Here is a 21,230-nt window from a genome sequence, read left to right as displayed (position 1 = left end):
GGATTCCTTTTATTTCTTTTTTCTTCTATGATTGCTGTGGCTAGAACTTCCAAAACTATGTAGAATAAGAGTGATTAAAGTGGACATACTTGTCATGTTCCTGATCTTATGGGGAATATATTCAGTTTTTCACCACTGAGAATGATGTTAGCTGTGGATTTTTCATATGTATGTGAAAAATATATAAAATATACATATATATTTATTATTTTGAGGTAGGTTCCCTCTATCCCCACTCTCTGGAGAGTTTTTAATAAGAAATTGGTGTTGAATTTTGTCAAAAGCCTTTTCTGCATCTATTGAAGTTATCATATGATTTTTATTCTTCAGTTTGTTGATGTGGTGTATCATATTGGTAGATTTGTGGATATTTAAGAATCCTTGCATCCCTGGGATAAATCCTACTTGATCATAGTGTATGATCCTTTTAATACATACTTGGATTCAATTTGCTAGTATTTTGTTGAAGATTTTTGCATCTATGTTCATCAGCAATACTGGTCTGTAATTTTCTTTTTTGTGGTATCTTTGTGTGGATTTGGTATCATGGTGATGGTGGCCTCAAAGAAAGAGTTTGGGAGTGTTCCTTCCTCTGCTATTTTTTGAAAGAGTTTCAGAAGAATAGATGCTAACTCTTCTCTGAGTGTTTGATAGAATTCACCTGTGTAGCCATCAGGTCCTGGACTTTTGGTTTTTGGAAGATTTTTAATCACATATTCCATTTCAGTACTTGTGATTGTACTATTTTATTATTTTTTTAATTATTATAGTTGATTTACACTGTTCTGTCTGTTTCTACTGTACATCAAAGTGACCCAGCCATAAATCTATACACATTCTCTCATATTATCTTTCATCATGTTCCATTATAAGTGACTGGACATAGTTCTCTGTGCTATGCAGCAGGACCTCATTGTCTATCCATTCCAAATGTAACAGTTTGCATCTATTACCCCAAAGTCCAAGTCCATTCCACTCCTTCTTCGTCCCCCTGCCCCGAAACCTTGGCAACCATAAGTCTGCTATCCATGTCTGTGAGACTATTTCTGTTCTGTAGATATGTTCATCTGTGTCATACTTTAGATTCCACATATAAGTGATATCATATGGTATCTGTATTTTTCTTTCTGACTTCACTTATTTTAGATCACAATGTCACAAGTACCTAAGTTACAAAAGTTCAGATATGTGTCTATGTGTTTCTCTATACGTAAGACGACAGATATACAGTACATCTAGAAATATTTGCAAGTAAGTATAGCTCTTTCCTTAGGTATGTTCAATGATTATAGCCCTGTTACACTGAAAATTTGTTTGTGGTGATTGTGTCCTCTTAAATGGCAAGAAGAAATCAAGTAGAATTTTGAATATTTTAAATAAATGTGTTTTCATAAAAATATATACTGCATATGTGCCTGTATGCAGTATGTAACCCTTAAGGCTCATCCTTACAATACAGAATGAAGATTCCAATAAAACACTATAGGTCTTCTTTCATGAGAACTATTAAAAGGTGAGTGGCATATAGATAGTCAGAGGAAGGACAGAAAGCTGGAGAGGACAGACAGAATCTGATCAGGCATTAGAGGTGGGGTAGACAAGATTTTTGTCCCTAGTACATCACCCTTCCCTATAATCATGTTCTTTGCTATGTAATTTTGCAATCTCTCCCCCTGAAGCTAGAATGGGCTTTCCTGTTTCACTTTGAGCTTGACAATGTGACATTACTTAGCAAATGACATATTAGCAGACATAACACAAAGAGGAGCTTGGAAAGTGCTTGCCCCCACTGAACTTTGGGACTCTTGAATTCTGTCACTGCCAAGAGTGTTTCCCTAGATTAGCCCTGTCCCATCAATGTGAGCTGCAGAAACAGCATACAAGGACTAGGGATACCAGCTGGGCTCAGGCTCGGTGAGCTTCTCCAGCCAAGTCCAGAAATCCATGACAAGGCATTATGAGCATTTTAAGTGAGATTTTCAGTGGATTTTTAGACAGTGATATTGTGGTATTTGCTTACTGACACAGAAAGTGATTTGGTATTGGTACTATATAATAAGATGTTCTTTTTTGTTGTTTTTGGCTGCACCCATGGCGTATGGAAGTTCCTGGGCTAGGAATTGAACCTGCAACTGCAACTCCAGTTGCATCCTGAACCACACCTTCAGCAACTTTGGCTCCTTAACCCACAGTGCCATAGGGGACCTTCCAAGATGTTCTTATAGATATATCGTAAAACTTCTAAATTGGAGATCTTATTGTGATCTATCAATTTTTTTTGATATGTGTAAGAAGTCATGGAATTAACTGATTTTATAGATGAAGAAACTGAGTCTCAGATAATCCACTGATATCACGACTATTTTGCGACAGAGCCAGGGTTCAAAGCCATGCTATCTGACTCTCAGCTTATTGCAATTTCCCATTCCACTATGCCTTTTTCAGAAATATGAAAGGATAGAAATAATAACAGAAGAAGATGTAATGATCATAAATCTATTTATTCCATAACAAATTGCTAGACTATCCCTAAATTTGGAAGTAGACTTACTAACAGAGATTTAAAGATTTTTTATTTTACTCTTTCAACTCCTCATGCCTCTGTTTATGACAAAGGCCCATGAAGAACTGAGTTAGGAAATAAAGATTGGAGAAGAATGGAGAGGGGGAGAAAAACCCCACAGTCGCTAGATAATCCATAAACTAAAACAATCAGCACTTAATTGAATGCACATGTGTAGACTGAGCAGTTTCCCTAATAGTGAGGCAGTAGGCAATGATTAATGACTGCAAGAAATCAGCAAACAATTCTTCTTGAGCTCTGAATTGTGTTCTGAATACAAAATCTGTTGGAACAGGTGACATGTTGCCAAGGGTTCTGAGGAGCAGACAGAAGAAATTGCAAATCTGCCAACAATTTATTTCCAAAGACAGAGAGAAATGGTGACGTAGCAGTCACAAAATAAAGCAGAAAGCTTTTTATAATTTTTTTTTTCTGTCTGAAGAATGGTGAGCCAGACTATGGTTTTATTATCAGAGCTACAGAGAAAGACAAAATGCAATAATTAAGAAATCCAAAGACTGTCATAAAAGACAATATGAAGCAGGAAGTTGAACAATTACTTAAAGTGCTCAAAAAGCTCAGCTCAGAACTTTACCACTCTAAGTGTTTGGAGGAAAGTGAACGGTTATCTCAGGAAGAGGGAAAAGTTAAATTTTTAGATACAGTTGAATACATAAGGATATGTATTCAGCCATCCATCAAATACATATTTAAGCCCTACAATGCCCCAAATGTAAATTTTGTAAGAGAAGAAACATGAAGATACCATTCACAGTTCCATCCCCATAAACTAGAGCAGAATCTATTGCACAAAATATGCTTTAAAATACCTAATTGAAGAATGAGTAAGAGGATAATGCTACTTTCATGGGTCTTACAAAGGAGTGAGAATGACACTCAGTATTTCTGGATTTTCCTTGCAATTTATAGAATTATAAAATAGAGATACATATACACAGTAACAATGTAGCATATGAAACAATTATTCTCATAACTATAACAATACTAATGCCTACCACTTTACCTTCATGAGTCTGATTTAGTTTATCTGGCTGGAGACCTGGCATTGGTATTTGAGAAGTTTAATGTGCAGCTATGGTTGAGAAATGCAAATATATAAAGGAAGAACTGACACAGTCTAGAAGTTCTGAGGGAAGAGGAAAGGTTTAACTAGGGCAACTATAGTATGTGTGGAGTGTAACATCCCAGGCATAGGGACACACGTGGACAAAACCCCTGTGGCTAGAAGACATAAGACACTATTAACACAGTCGAAGGGCGGCATGGCTTATACATGCAAGAAAGAGGCAGAAGATGAATTTGATGTGGTAGACAGGGGACAGAACACACTCTTTTTAAGTCTATGTCTTTAAAACAGTGAATGGATTTTTATTATTCTTATGATAGAAACAGTAGGAAATTGATGGGAGGAGTTCTGCCTTCCTGAATCATTACTTTGCCATCAGGTTTAAACAAACATGGGAGGGGAGGGTATTTCTGCAGAGGACCATTAGGAGAGCAGTGCAATCTCTACACACATGCTACTGGTACCTAGGACTGGATGGAAGTGAGCAGTTTAGCCTGCTATTAGTTGCAGACAACTAGGTTCTGAGTTTCAGGGTTTAGAGGGTCCTGCTATGGATCCTACTCTTAAGCCTTCTCCATATGCTCTCCCAAGGGAGGTCCACACTTTTGTTCAAAGGCGTGCTAAGGGGTTAGTATTAGTAGTAGAGTGGTGGATAATGCAGTGTGAGCTGAAATGATCACCTATCTATATGCACATTAGCCTCATGAGATGTGGTTTAGAGTTTGCAGTACAGGAGAAGTAGCTTGGGATGGGGGTCAGGTTCAAGCTTGTGTGCATGTATGTTCCAGGTATGACTTTGTCAGAGGCCCTGCATGCATTAGGGAAAGATCTGGCAGTGGGGAGAGGAAAAGGAACAGACAAGTGCACAATGCATGATCTTAAAATTAACAGGGAGAAAGGCCAATAAGACATTATCAGTTTTATCCTTTGAAATAATCATATTTAAAAAAAATTCAGCATTTGTAATTTTTCAAATTCTTGTTCATATTTTTGCAAATTATTGACATAATAGTTCAATGAGTTGATCAAAACATGTATGGTTTCTTCTATTTATAAATTTAAAAACTGTCTTTAGGAGTTCCCGTCGTGACGCAGTGGTTAATGAATCTGACTAGGAACCATGAGGTTGCAGGTTTGATCCCTGGCCTTGCTCAGTGGGTTAAGGATCCGGCATTGCCATGAGCTGTGGTGTAGGTCTCAGACACAGCTCAAATCCCACGTTGCTGTGGCTCTGGCATAGGCCAGCGGCTGTAGCTCCGATTAGACCCCTAGCCTGGGAACCACCACATGCTGCGAGAGTGGCCCTAGAAAAGGCAAAAAGACAAAAAAAAAAACAAAAAAAACAAAAAAAACAAAAACAAAAAAAAAAAACAAAAAAAACCCTGACTTCAATATAGGTAGGGTGTGGCAAATTGTTTTCTGCAAAGTGCAAGATGGTAAATATTTCTGGGTTTGTAAGCTGTATGCTCTTTGTCATCTCTGCCATTGGAGCTACTCATCTCTAACATTGTGGCTCAAAGTAGCCACTGACAATATGTAAATGAATGTGTTTGTGTTTCAATAAAGTTTTATTTATAAAAAGAGGCAGAGGTCAGATTTACCTCATGGAGAGTAATTTGCAGACTCTCGATGAAGGCTGTTATTAGGTGGAAGATAATAGACAGCATTTGTGGAACCAGAAGTTAGATCCTTTAGTTCCTGGTTCTGTGCTGGGTGCTTAAATGATAAAGAAACCAAATTCTACTTTGGTGTTGAAGGGACGTAGAAATCATCTCGTCTAAACTCATTCTTCATATGAGAAGACTGAGGTCTAGAACAGCCAAGTGGGCAAGTGAGCTCCCCAGGGTCTCAGAGTGTTTACAGACAAAACTGTAACCAGAATTTGGGGCTCTTTAATTCTGGTCTGTGTTCTTTTCGTTAATCCACCATCAATGTCAATGACTCCATGAACTGCCTATGCCAGCTCTGGACTTTTCTTGTCTTGTTATAATGTCTCCTTAGATGAAGGTGAGCCAGAACCTAAAGAAAAGCATGGAAAAATAGCAACAGATGGAACCAAGCTGGGAAGGACTGTTGCAGTATCTTCCAGATTCCTAACATGATTCATTCTAGCTCTGAAATTCCTAGTTCTGCTAGTCCTTCAATTTTTTTTTAACCAAATAACTTAGAAAATTGCATTTCTATTTCATTTAATGCCTTCATTTTATAGCAACTTAAGGTAGCCTTGCTGTGGAGGTATTTGTTGCAGCTATGGTTGTATGGTTGTGTATGCTCTGATTGAATGTGATATAGAGACAATCATGGAACCTCCTTCCAACTGTAGATCACTTGATCCAAACTCAGAGAAGAGTCACATTCTAAAATATACAACCAGGAAGGCAGAAATAATTCCAGATTAGCTCAAATGTTTTACTCTATTTCTTGGGCACAAAGCATGGGAACTTTGCAAATTTCACCACTTTCCTCATCACTTTCCTCCAATCCACTGCAGCTCTTGTATCTATGTCTCCTCCCTAGCCATCATATTTCTTCTCTTCCTACTTCTCCTCTGCCTCCAAATTCTGCAACTAAGTACCAAGAAGAAACAACTAGCAGAATACTTTGCAGAGAATTAGGATGGAAATAAATAGAGTAGGGAAATAAAGGCAGAATATTCTTCATAGAAGAGAGATAAAGGCTAGGATGGCACAGACACAAATAATGTTTGTCCAGACACATTTAAAAAAATTATCCTTTTATGAAAAATACATCAATGTTCATAGTTGTTTTTAATGAATGGACCAGAGGCCTCCTTTTGGAGACAAAGTGTCTGCTGGCTGACATACAGTATTTGATAATAAAACTTAAGCATGTCAGACACAACTGATAGCCTTCTTTGACTCTTGTTAGAGTTGGAAACCAATTCAGAAGGTGTAATTTATTTAGAGTTTAGTAAACCATTCAAAAAAGTTCTGCTGGGAAATCTACAAGAGAAATTAGAAGCATTCTGTCTGATTGAAACCACCGGCGTCCATCTACATAAAACTGACTGACAGACAATAAAATAGGTAATTACCATCAGTACAACATCAAATGGAGGATAAGATTAAAGGATTAGATTACAACAGCTACCTCTGAAGGCAGAATCTGGAATTTAAAATGCATCTGTAGCTAGACAAGTAACTATTTAAGAAGCACTCTTATGGTACTTCAATTTCATTAGGAAATCACATACAACGAAATATCAAGAAAATTTCTTCAAGTTGAAAGTTTGCTTAAGAATAAAACGGAAAAGAAGTAGTAAAACTATGCCTACATAAAAATCTCTATGCAAGTATTTATAGCAACCTTATTAGTAATCACCAGAGATGCCTTTTGAAAGAAAAAGGATAGAACGAACTATGGCACATTCATACAAGAGAATACTATTCAGTAACAAAAAGGAATGAATTATCATGCCATTCAAAGATATGGATGAATCTTAAATGCATAATATCAAGTGAAAGAAGTCTGTCTGAAAAGGCTGCGTACTATATCCTTCCATTTGTATGACAACACTATAGAGATGGTAAACTGATCAATAACTGCCAGGATCAGGAGAAAGACAGGGTTAAACAGGTAACGCACAGGGGTTTTTTTAGGGTGTGTACAGCTACTCAATATGATGTTGCATTGGTTATACATGGTTCCAGGTTTGTAAAATATGTAGAAATTTGTAGCAAAAGAGTGAAACATAATATATGTAAATTAAGGCAAAACATGACTTGGGAGGTTGGGGGAATCCCAGAATGGGGTGTAAATGAGACCAAGAAATCAAACTATACTAGGAATGTAAAAAAATCCACCCCACTGTAGAGGTAGAGGTGGGGTAGAAGATGCAAACTTAAGTAACTTTGGAAGTAAGTGGAATTTGTAAGATTAAAGACAAATGAAACTATGCATAAGCGTTATACTCCAGTTGATAAAGTACCCTTCCCCCAGAGGTGAGGGTTAACCACTCACTTCTAAAGCCACTATCCATGTACACTGGCATTGAACAAATAAGTTAAGGGATGGTGGATAATGGGATTCAGGTTCCAACTGTTGGAATGTGAGGTTACAAAGAAGCAAGAGGAGTAAGCTACAAAGACCCATGAAAACAGTTTGTAGTTGGAGGCATCAGCCTAAACTAATATTTAGTTTAGTATAGTTATAGACGTCATACTTTTCCTTTTTATTTTATTTTATTTTATTTTTTGGCCACTACCATGGCATATGGAAGATTTGGATCCTGGGATTGAATCCACAAAACAGCAGTGACAAAACCAGATCCATACCCTGTTGAGCCACTAGTGAATTCCTACAGACATCCTTACTGGTATATATATATATATATATATATATATATATATATATATATATGAGTCCGTGAACATACACATTCTCCTGTGCTCTGTCAGCTGAGAGATCCAAGAAGCAACAAGATCCTAGCAACAAGCCTAGTGTATAGAATTTTGTTTCTAAAGCATTTTTCAAAAAAGAGGACCTGAGACTGCTTGGAGAAATGGCTAACTGTAAGACCAGGGTGGCTTCTTAGAGTTCCAGAAAGCAAGTGTAGAACACATACACACATAAGGATGGAAGTACGTCAAAGGGATACAGGAGCCAACTAAAACAGGAAGAGCTACAATAACTTGAAGGAAAAAAAAAGTAGTATTGGATTATAATTCAAAGTACAAAATAAGTATCTGTAAGTCCATACCGCTATAAATAAATGATAGAATACAAAAAAAGAAATGGAAGAGAATTGTCTCCTAGAAGTATTTTAAGTAATGAATGGTGATATTTCATCTTGGGGAAGTAGAATATAATTCCCATTGTACATACTGCCTTCTTTCCAAAAGTACAGTAAGGAAATGGAGGAAAATGGTAACTTTACACAGGATAAACTTGACAAGCACTACAGCAGCCATTCTGATCAACACTAACAACAACGATAAGGCATGTTAATAGTATGTGCTTGATATGATGTGACACTGTACCACTACGAGTTTCCTCTCTAAAATCTAACCTCCAGTTCAATAAATTTTCAGCAGTTCTCCTCAAAACTTTCGAGGTAGCCAAACAATTTTTAAGTCTTGGAAGTCATTGCAGCCAAGAGGAGCCTAAGGAGACCTAACAACTAAATCTAATGCAGTGTCTTAGACAGGATCCTGGGACAGAAAAAGAACATCAGGTTAAAAATTATTGAAGGAGTTTCCATTGTGGAAACAAATTCATTTCCATTGTGGAAACGAATCTGACTACTAACCATGAGGTTTCGATCCCTGGCCTTGCTTAGTGGTTAAGGATCTGGCCTTACCGTGAGCTGTGGTGCAGGTCGCAGACATGGGCTGAATCCCAAGTTGCTGTGGCTATGGTGTAGGCCAGCTGCTGTAGCTCCGATTTGACCCCTAGCCTGGGAACCTCCACGTGCAACAGATGGGGCCATAAAAACAAACAACAACAAAAATCCATTGAAATCTAAAGAAAGTATGGACTTTAATTGACAATAATATATCAATGTTGGTTAATGAATTGTGACAAATATATCATAGAAACATAAAATAATAATGGGAAGCATATGAGGTATACAAAATTATAATGCTCCCAAATTTTCTATAAATTTCAAATTGTTATAAAACAAAAATTTTACTAAAAAGCTGTACTCTGTACTAAAAAGAGTTCAGCTTGGGATCGTTTTTATTTAATAAGCATAACCCAATGCCAGGCACTAACAGAGTAATGCAACAACTAGGCAGACCATAGACTCTATAACATTAGACAATTTGATTTGATGATCTCTCACATCCTCTCAACGTAGACATAAATTTTTACAGTGAAATATATCTTATTTATCTGTATATTCTTGCAGTGTCTAGCACATTAGTCTGTACATATAAATGCTCAAATGGTTTTGGTAAAATTGAAGTAATGTATATTAATGGTTCCACAGAACTAGGTAATGAATATGACCATAAATACTGCAAAAATTCAGGTGTCATTCATTGTAGAAGGATTCTGACCACACAACATGAATTTAGTGGTCAGTAGATATAATTAATATCCACTGCAGACTAAAGAGAGAAGATGATTAAGTTTCAACTGATACTTGAAGTTTGAGTCACAGAATGAGTGGCATCTGAATAAGGCTCTCAAAAAGATATCTTGCAGCTGGACTTAAAATTGCCAAATTCTTGATTGCAGAAATGTGTGTACTGTATGTGTTAAGCGTTCTCAGTAAATGCTTACTTAAATAAAAGTATAATACAGCTTTAACATTCATCCATTTAACAACCATAATTCCTACTATCGGAATTAACTTCAAAGGTGTATAACATATAAGGTCACTGGGAGTCTAACTAAAGCCTTTGTATAATTACAATTGCTGTATGTGATTGGTGTGCAGAATTCACTTTGTTAAAACATCCAACATCATCATCTTAAACCAGTTTTTCTCTTTGTGTTTAATAGTTACAGTGGACATTGTACCTTCTGCTTATAAAGTGTTTTCTAGTTTAGTGCAGTGAATTTTAAGACGCTTTTAAAAGTAGGGAAGTAAAAGATGCACAAAATAAACATTAAAAGGCACACAAAAGTATATTCGAAGAAAACAAGTCTCTTTCCTAAAAGAGAATCCAAGTATTTATTTCTAGATATAATCACTGTGTTTTCTATTCCTATTCCATTTTTTTATCCCTCTCCACAAAGATTATTTTTTAAAATAAATGGAATGTATTCTAACCATACCCCTAGTGATGGATAACTGAGCTTATTTTCAGTCTTATGCTCTTATCAACAATGTGGTGAAAACCTTCCTTTACTTACAAATATGTGTAAATGTACACAATCTATGTATATGCATCTGCAGCATAAATTCAAAAGCGTTTTTCCTCATAAAACATAAATGTGCATTTTTATTTTGGGTAGATACTGCCAAACTGACCTCAAAAGAGATCGCACAGATTTATTGTTCTACCAATAGAGGCTGTTTTCCCATATCCTCACCAAGTCGGTCTATCTTGTCATCTCTGACCATGGTTTAAGAGTAAGATGCACAAGAAACAAATAATGCTTAGTTGAAATTATATGATAGATGTGTGTGTTGGTCTTGGTCCTAGAAGAAGCAGATGCTTTTTTGAACTCGCTTCAATCATCTCTTTCTAAAGCATCATCTTTCCTACCAGGGCCCTGATTAATCTACATATTTATCTATAGTTTTAAAGAAGTATATTTCCTGTGTGTACATCTACAACACTCTATATTTAAACCCTGGTGAGAGAGCTGTCAGTCAGGAGTTGTGGCCTGGGAAGAGAAAGGTATTATCAAAATGCAGCTCAGCCGGAAAGGAGTCTGCATGCACTTTTTTTTCATCATCCAATCTCCATAGGACAAATAACATTGAAAATTAGAAGGGAAGGGAGCCCAGATGATACAGTCTACAGAGGCTAGCTTTCTGAGTCAGAGAAAATTTAGAAAAGGTGAGGGGCAGATCTGGAGAGGCATAGTTAAAAAAATGCAGCAAATGATATATCCACAAACTTGTATATTTAAGTTCTCATTTGGATTCCACCAGGAGTATTAATGATCTACTAGGAGAAGAATACATAGATCCACAGAGATAAGAAGTTTCATGTTGGAATATGGTGGAAGGCAATACATATTGTTAAAAACAGGGTCATAGATTTTTTTGAACTTGCAATTCTACCAGAGATAAACTTTTTTTTTTTGTCTTTTTAGGGCCACACCCGGAGCATATGGAGGTTCCCGGGTTATGGGCTGAATCGGAGCTGAAGCTGTTGGCATACACCACAAGCACAGCAAGGCCAGATCTGAGCTGCATCTGTAACCTATACCATAGCTCAAGGCAACGCTGGATCCTTAACCCACTGAGGGAGGCCAGGGATCAAATTTGCGTCCTCATGGATACTAGTCAGATTCATTTCCACTGAGCCACAAGGGGAAGTACTCCAGCAGAGACAAACTTTTTAACCACTGATTTTTTTTTTTTTTTTTTTTTCTGGCTGCACCCACAGCATGTGAAAATTCCTGAGTCAGGGATCAAACTCATGCCACAGCATCGACCCAGGCTGCTGCAGTGACAATGCCAGATCCTTAACCTGCTGTGCCAAAACGGAACTTCCAACCATTTCATTTTTCAAATGGAAAAATGTAGACCTAGAAAAGTGTCTTGTAAAATGTGGGACTACTAAGGGAAAGTGCTTGATTCTAAACACTGGATATTGACCTCATCCAGGTCTCATGAGCTGTCTCTTAACCTATCTCCATCTAGTGTCTTACATAACTGACTGAGATACAAACACTTTTATAGGATGCAATATTTTGGCGGTTAATCATTCAGAACACCTTTTTTCAAGGTAAGCTGTAGCTATTTTGAATAAATGCAATGGTGATATATAAAGGAATGGGTGGAATTGTTTTAAATTACTCTTGCAGGCTACTGTCCTCCCAATGCTTCATTTCCTGGACAGGCTATTGGGCTTCCACCCAGAAGTTCAATCAAAATGTTTTAACTTAAAAATACATACATACACATTCACTTGTGCATATGTGTATATTTTTGTGTGTTTTACTGTTATAACTTAATAAAAATAATCATATCATAAAGCAGAATAAAACTATATAAACTGTCTTTAAAACTAGGAATAAGCAAATAACATTTAATATAGATTTATTTCATTGCACCAGTGTTGTTAGTTGGGATATTATATCATATCATATCATAATCATATTAAAACAAACTTCTGATGGCCAATAGGCACATGAAAAGATGCTCAACATCACTAATTATTAGAGAAACGCAAGTCAAAACTACAGTGAGGTACCCTAACACCAGTCAGAATGGCCGTCATCAATGAGTCATTAATAGCAGATGCTAGAAAGGGAGTGGAGAAAAGGGAACCATCCTACACTGTTGGTGGGAATATAATTGGTACGACCACTATGGAAAACAGTATGAAAACAGAAAAACAAATATAGAACTAACATATGATCCAGCAATCCCAATCCTGGGCACATATCCAGACAAAACCCTAATTCATAAAAAGATGCATGCACCCCTATGTGCATTGCAGCACTATTCACAAAAGCAAAGACATGGAAGCAACCTAAATATCCATCTGATAGATGAATGGATTAAGAAGATGTACATATACACAATGGAATACCATTTACCCATTAAAAAGAACTAAATAATACCATTCACGGCAACGTGGATGCAATTAAAGATTCTCATACTAAGTGAAGCAAGTCAGAAATAGTTGTACAGTAGAAAAAATAATATATATATATAAATAATAAAAAAGAGAAAGACAAAAAAACAAACACTATATAATATTTATATGTGGAATCTAAAATATGACACAAATGATCCTATCTACAGAACAGAAACAGACTCACAGACATAGAGAACATACTTGTGGTTGCCAAGGGAGAGGGGGGAGAGAGTGGGAGGGACTGAGAGTTTGGGATTAGCAGATGCAAACTATGACATTTAGAGTGGAGAAGCAATGAGGTCCTACTGTACAGCACAGGGAACTATAAACAATCTCTTGGAACAGGACATGATGGAAGATAATATGAGCAAAATAATGTATCTATATGTATGACTGGGTCACTATGTTGTACAGCAGAAATTAGCACAATATTGTAAATCAACTATATTTCAAAAATAAAAACAATAAAGGCATATTTCCTTTTTGGTGGGGAAAAAAAACAACAACAAAGTAAAGAATTCTTAGAGCTGAAAGATCACTTCCAAATAACCCTCCACCTCCACCATTTTACATATAAGAAAATTCAAGAGGTTAGGAAAGAAAACACAATTCTTGGACCTGAGAATCAAAACCCAACTTTACAAAGATTTCCCTGGGATCAGAATCTGAAGGGGAAAAGAAAAAAAAATAATGTGGAAATATTGCAAAGCCTGCCTGCTGCACTGATGCACTTTTGTGTGGTGGTGAGCATGAGCACAGAAGCCAGCGCAGCAGTGAGTGAGGAGTATTCTTCAATAGAGGGGAGTCACACAGGAGAAATATGAGCCTGGAGACAGAGGAAGAGGCACAGAGAGTGCTTACCAGACTTTTGGTTCTAGGTCCTGTAAAACTTGCTTCTGCTTCTGTTCCTAAAGCTATCGAACACCACCAAAGTCACTATAGATGTTGAGAATTCACATATATAATCGAGCAAGCTTAAGTGAGTTTGTAGCTCTGATATAAAAAATATTTGACTGATACAGTTCTCTGGGTCTCCATCTGACATTTTCCTCTGAATTACAAATTATGGTTATACTAAATTTAACATGCCACCTATAAAGATATCTAGATTTTTGGAGAGCTCTACAACATGCTGATAGAAACCCCAGGGAGAGCCATAATTGCAGACACAAAGCAGAGGTGACATCAATCCACTATTGGTTCCAGAGATTTCTTTCTATGAATTTTGGTCCATTCAGCAAGTGTGTCCTAAAGCCCAAAGAGCTCCTGTGCTTATTTATTTTATGTATTGTTTTATTATTTTCCCCACCGTTGCATTATCATATCCTAACCAAAATTCCTGAGGACGGGTTCTTTTCAGGAGTCTAATTACAGATCCAAGAGGCCTGCATGTCCTCTAACATCTTGTGATCATCATAAATGTTCAAAGGCTTTGATGAATACTCAAAAGCAAGATTAGAGAATGAAGTTGCCAGGAGCTCTAAAATCATTTAAGCAGAACCCCTTTGTGAATTCTGCCACTATTCGACATAGCCAGGATCTAAGGCATATTAAAGGGTTGTAAAATCTTGACTATCCAACAGCTGGAAAATAAAGCCTTCAAATCTAGACATTTTTACTCTTCTCCTATATCCACAGGTAATATGGTGCTTTGGAAAAGTCTTAAACACTTTTACAACCTTATTTAAAACAAACAAACAAAAAATAGAAAAATGGAGAAATTAAACAAAATTTGAAAGAAAGGGGAGGAAATACCAGACTTGGAAAACACCTAAGGACTTTTAAGATACTTTCAAAATGTTTCCTTTCACCCAAAAACTTCCTAATGATCAAAGGCTGAGAGAGTGAAAGGCGTTTGCCCCAGGATCACACAACTATTTCTGATGACCGAATAAATCTCAAGTCCCTAGTGTTTGGTGTTACGGTGTGGTTAACAAGCAACACACTCAAGCCTAAACCAAGCCTGGATGTCTGGCACAGGTGCCATTTGACTCAAGTGTCCTGTAGAACATTAGGCAGCTTCATGCCTACAGGAAAAGTTGCTCAATGAGAGGCCTGTGGCTTAGATTTATCCAATTACATGTTTTTGTTTCCGTCTTGCTTTAGTGTTTTTGCCCCACACCATCTTTAAGCAAATTTTACTTGATCCTAATATTGAAAAATAAAGGGATTGCCCAAAGCATTCTGGATTTCTGGTGTCTTCCTAAGACAAAGGAGTACTGACAACACTGGGTCAGCATCACTGGCTTTCAGGTGTAACACATTTCTTTTGTCAGGAAAGACATGATTTAATTCCCTTCTGCTTCTGGCCTGCTTATGTATTTCTGTTACTTGCCTAGCACTGATATTTGATATTCCCAAAGGCTTCATGTTAACAACTTCATAAACAACAAAGTCCTATTGTGTAGTACAGAGAACCACATTCAATGTCTTATGATAAACCATAATGGAAAAGTATATTAAAGTATATATATATATATACACACACACACACACATACATATAACTGAATCACTTTGCTGTAAAGCAGAAATTAACACAGCATTATAAACCAACTATACCTCAATAAAAAAAGGAAAAATATAACCATGTCATATTGGTATTTCTTTGGAAAGTCCACTTTCACTTTCCAGAGAGAATGGTTCCATCTCCAATACAATACACTATACTTTAGTGGCTAAAAATATGTTTGGAGTCAAAAGAATTTGATTCAAATTCTGGATGTATGCTCCTGAGTTGTGTAAGTTGGGCAACTATTTAACAACTCTTGCCTCAGTTTTCTCATCTATAAAATGGAGTTGGTACTACTAAGCTCACGTTATTGTTTTTTAGTTTTTGGTTTTGTTTTATTTTTTGTTTATTTTTATTTTTTTATTTTTTCTGCTGTACAGCATGGGGACCAAGTTACACATACATGTATACATATTTTTTCCTCCCATTGTTGTGTTGCAATGTAAGTATCTAGACATAGTTCTCAATGCTACACAGCAGGATCTCACTGTAAATCCATTCCAAGAGCAATAGTTTACATCCGTTAACCCCAAGCTCCCAATCCCTCCCATTACCTTCCTCTCCCCCCAGCAACCACAAGTCTGTTTTCCAAGTCTATGATTTTCTTTTCTGTGGAAACATTCATTTGTGCTGTATGTTAGATTCCAGTTATAAGTGATATCATATGGTATTTATCTTTCTGACTTATTTCACTCAGTATGAGAGTCTCTAATTACATCCATGTTGCTGCAAATAGCATTATTACATTCTTTTTTAATGGCTGACATGGAAACAACCCAAATGTCCATCGACAGACAATTGGATTAGGAAGATGTGGTATATATACACAATGGAATACTACTCGGCCATAAAAAAGAATGACGTAATGCCATTTGAAGCAACATGGATGGAACTAGAGACTCTCATACTGAGTGAAATAAGTCAGAATGGTTTATTTTTTGTTTGTCTGTTTGTTTGTTTGTTTGCTTTTCAGGGCTGCACTTGCGGCATATTGAAATTCCCAGGCTAAGGGTTGAATCAGAGCTGCAGCTACCAGACTACACCACAGTCACAGTATCATGGGATCCCAGCTGCATCTGTGACCTACACCACAGCTCACTGCAACACTGGAGCCTTAGCTCACTGAATGAGGACAGGGATCAAACCCATGTCTTCATGGATACTAGTCAGGTTCACTACTGCTGAGCCATGATGGGAACTCCTAAGCTCACATTACTGTGTGAGCTTTTGTGAACATTCACTGAGTTAATAAAGAACGCATTTGCCAGAAAATATCTCATGTTCTTTTATATATGGGTTAGCTATTATTACATTATTTGCTTAGATATTCCTATTGTCCCATAAAATGGGGCATGGGGAACCCTAGATTCATATATATGGCCTTTGTTTTACTCATAGAACATACGTTTTCTCTTGAAACTGAATGACCCTTCAACTGTAGTTACTCCACCCTAATTATCAACCTCACGTGTCCAAGTGAGGATATTAAGATTTTAATATCTTTGTCCCTGCATTCTACTCTAAAATAACAAAAAAATGATATTTTGGCAATAATCTTTAGAATATCCAACCTATTAGAAATATGTTAAATAGACTAGTGAACCTCTTCTTTCTTTTTTCCCCCAAGTGGGAAAGAAAGATGGAAAATACCTGACATCCACATGCATGTTATCTTATCCTGCGTCTACGGCAGACAAAACTAATCCATCCTGAGGTTTTTTCCTGAAGACTTGGATCTCAACACACACACAATCCTCATCAGAGTGGTTCAGAAAGCTACTCCCTCAAAGCTGGAGTTGATCCATCTCTTGAAAACTATTATTTAGGTATTTTCTTATCTGCTAACTATACTATTATTCTACTGTATGAGTTCAAAACCTAAGAGTGATCTTCAATCTCTTTCTCTCCCAGGGTACACACAGCATCCTTTTCAATATCTTGCCAATTATACTCCTAAAATGTCTTTGGAAATGGTCACTTTCTTTCATTTCTCACTGTCATTGCCTTGGTTTGGACTTAACATTACCTCGCACTTGGGCAGGAGCACTGGCTTCCTTACATCTTCCCTGCCTCAACCCGCCTTCAGATAATTCTTCCCAAACCGATTTTTGAAGAGCCAAGGTTAAATCCTGTCACACCTTCTTTTATGACCCCTCAGTGTCTATTCCATTGCCTACACAATTATGGCCTAATCTGCTGAGAATTTAAAACCTCCCATGATCTGCCCTCAACTTTCAACTACAACCTCATCTCTCTCTCTCTCTTTTTTTTTTTTTGGTTTATAGGGCTATACCCATGGCATATGGAAGTTCCCAGGCTAGGGGTTGAATCGACAGCTACCAGCCTATACCACAGCCACAGCAAGGTGGGATTCGAGCTGCTTCTGCAGCCTATACTACAGCTCCTGGCAATGCTGTGTCCTTAACCCACTGAGCGGAGAGGCCAGGGATCAAACCCACATCCTCATGGATGCTCCTTGGGCTCGTTACCACTGAGCCACAATGGGAACTTCCACAACCTTCTCTCTTAATGGTCCTTGAATCAAGCCATAGTTTCTGTACTTCATTTCCTCAAACTGGTTTTTAATTTTTTAACTCTTGTTTGCTCATGACTGGTCTCTCTTGTCTCCACATTTAAAATACATACTCATTTATCTAATATTTATCCCTCTATAAAGTACCCCAAATGCTTTTATTTGATAAGAATTATGTACTCCATGGATTTTTATAGTTTACTATATTTCATGAATATTCATAAATCACATGGTGTTATAACTAGTTGTATGTGACTCAAACTATAAAAGCAAACAAATCATGTGTTAGCAAGTATTTCTGAACATCAGATTTCTTCATATCTGCACTCCCAAGTGCCTAATTAATGAATGACACACAAATTGAGGCAGGAAAACAGGTAGGAAAAAAACGAAACGAACTAGTTTTGCTTTTGATATTTTGCAACCCTGTGGTAATTCTGATCAAATATTAGGTGGAAAAGAATATTAAGACTTTTGACTGAAAGGAATTTTATGTATTGTCAGTAATTTTTAATTATTTGGGTTCTAATGCTTGTCAAAACAAATACAGAATTAAATTTGATCAGATAATAAAGTCATTTTAGTCTCATTACATGTATTTTACTTAGTACCTAATTTAGTCTTTAATTTTTCAAACTAAAGTTTATCTAAATATGGTACCAATAAGAGTCCCGAATGGAAAGCATTACTAAACCAGCATTTCTACAATTGGCTTAGGATAGTAAGCAGCCTCTAGTCTTTATTTCAGTTTTATGAGGGCAAATACTTAGAACTTTAATCATCATGCCTGCCATTCCTCTAGTTTAATTTAAAGCAGGTCAACCTATAAAATTGTAGATCAAAGGGCCATGAGAGAAAGAGAAACATAAATCAATAACTTGCAAATTCTGATATTGTCTGTCGTTGATTCCTTTCATTTTTTAGTCTTAATATAACAACAAATTGTGCAAATGGGTGCTTTTTTTCAGTTAGCAATTCAGAAAATCTGCATGTGTATTTTCTATATCGTGGTTTTTTTCACACAATTTCCATAAACATAAATGATGCTGATATATCTAAATGTCACTTTCAAGTATTTATTAGTAGATAGTAAAATCGTGTTTCTCTAAATCCCAAAGCAGTACTGTCTAACAGGAACCTAGTGATAGCTAGAAAACTATATTCTAGACTGAGTACTTCGTAGCTGTGGGGTTCTTTCTGAAGGATCAGAGTTCCAGATAGGTCCTTAAAGTAGATATCTAATTCCAGAAACCAGTATAAACAGAACAAGAAAGGAATCCATTTACTCCAAGCTCCTACAAGGTAGGACATGAGGGAGGACTTTAGCTTTAGGCACATGAAGGAGATGGGTCAGGGAGTTTCAAATGCCTCTTCCTTCATTTCCAATACACATGCATATACATGCACAGATTCAGTAATTTCCATAATACATACAGCACATTTCATGTAGTCAAACTTTCTCTTCTTACATTTTCACCACAGATAGCAGCTATCCCAGCATTTTCCCATGCTTTCCTCTGCCTTTATCTTGAATTGTTTTACTTTCAGGAAGGGAACTATGATAACAGAAGGCATTAATTTCAAATCCTTAGTTCAGTGGATAGATCAGAAAGTGTATACTGAATTAGAATTTTAACAAAATGGACACAGTGATCACAGAAAAGTGCAGAAAAAAACTGGTTTGTTACTCATAGTTTGAAAGTACAGATACTGTATATATGCAACATAACAGTAACTGAACTTTCTCTCAATTTCCATACATATTTGTAAGATAACATTGTGATTGGCCTCTCAGCGATTAAGTTCAACAGGTAGTTTGTGAAATAAGGTGTCAGTTGAGTAGTTAAGTCAGTGTAATTTCATCAGACAGACCTGGGCACACAAATCACTAAAAAGTCAAGACAATTCTTGGCTAGATGTGACTTCACCACTCTAGTGGATATGGCTACATTCTGTCGAATGCAGAGAGGCAATCATTAAATGCTGCTTTCTGGGAGTTACAACAAATACAATATGCAAGACCTGGAAAAACAACAATATCAAATGTTCAGTGGCGTCCTCAGGCTGACAAAATTTTTCTTAGCTTGCCAAATTTTGTCAGTCTGTTTCCTTTTTATGCCTTCTAGTTTTGCAGTTCATCCTAAGTATAGGATATCTATTCAGTACTCTTGCTATAGGAGTTACCGTCATGGCTTAGCGGTAACAAACCCAACTAGTATCTGTTGAGGACATGGGTTCGATCCCTGGCTCCACTTTGTGGATTAAAGATTTAATATTGTTGTGAGGTGTGGTGGAGGTTGCAGATGCAGCTCAGATCCCGCATTGCTGTGGCTGTGGTATACGCCAGCAGCTGGCAGCTGCAGTTCCAATTGGACCCCTAGCCTGGGAACTTCCATATGCTGCAGGAGTGGCCTTAAATAAAACTACTCTTGCTACAAATCAGACACTTCAGATATTTGAACATTTCCCCTAGCAAGTACTCAAAATGTTAATTCATTCTTGCCCAGGAGCAAATGGAACATCTGGTGCAACTTCCCAGCAAAGTCACTGGTGCAGTTTAGCTTCTGAAGAGGAATGTAATGGGTGGGCTAGAGGGTAAACCAGTGGCATGTGTGACAGAAACAGGCACAGTGGAAAACAAGAGATTTTAGTACTATGCTTCCTATAAAAAATGGCCTGAAAATTTACTAGATTCTTATTTCATTTGCAAATGACTCATCCACTTTAAATAAAAATTTGAAACTCGGACCTATGAATATTGAATAAATCAAATTATTCATCTGTGGTGATAAGGAATCTAGTAAGGTACCATGAGGTAGCAATTTGCATCTTCTCATACCACAGAGCTAATCACCACACCAAAAGCTGGGCACTTGCGTTCAAAAACTCTGGAAAAGTTTTAGGTATGGGTTACTAGAACTCTGGGGTTGCTTATGTTCATAGAATAAAATAAAATGAGACATTAATTTAAAAGGTGTGAAGCAGGTATGGATAAGGTTGAAAATGAGGACAATTTGCTAACATTTCACAAACCCACACTTTCACTTAAGAGAGAATACAGTCAGTAAGAGGCATAATTGTTCATGCAATATGTATTGAAATCTTTGGAATTTCTGTATAAACTTATTTAAAAAAATAATAACTCTATAGCTCAGATGTAGAGTGCAGTCTTTCTTCAACAAGAAAGACGCTCCTTTATAGCTTCACCTCTACACTTTTCAGTGTTGGTGTCAGAGAATTACAACCTTATACACTGAGTGTGCAACAATATAACCTAATACATTTTTATATGCCTTACTCTCT

The sequence above is a fragment of the Sus scrofa genome, chromosome 6, assembly GCF_000003025.6.
Source record: "Sus scrofa isolate TJ Tabasco breed Duroc chromosome 6, Sscrofa11.1, whole genome shotgun sequence".
Lineage (NCBI taxonomy): Eukaryota > Metazoa > Chordata > Mammalia > Artiodactyla > Suidae > Sus > Sus scrofa.
Note: the sequence above shows the minus strand (reverse complement) of the source record.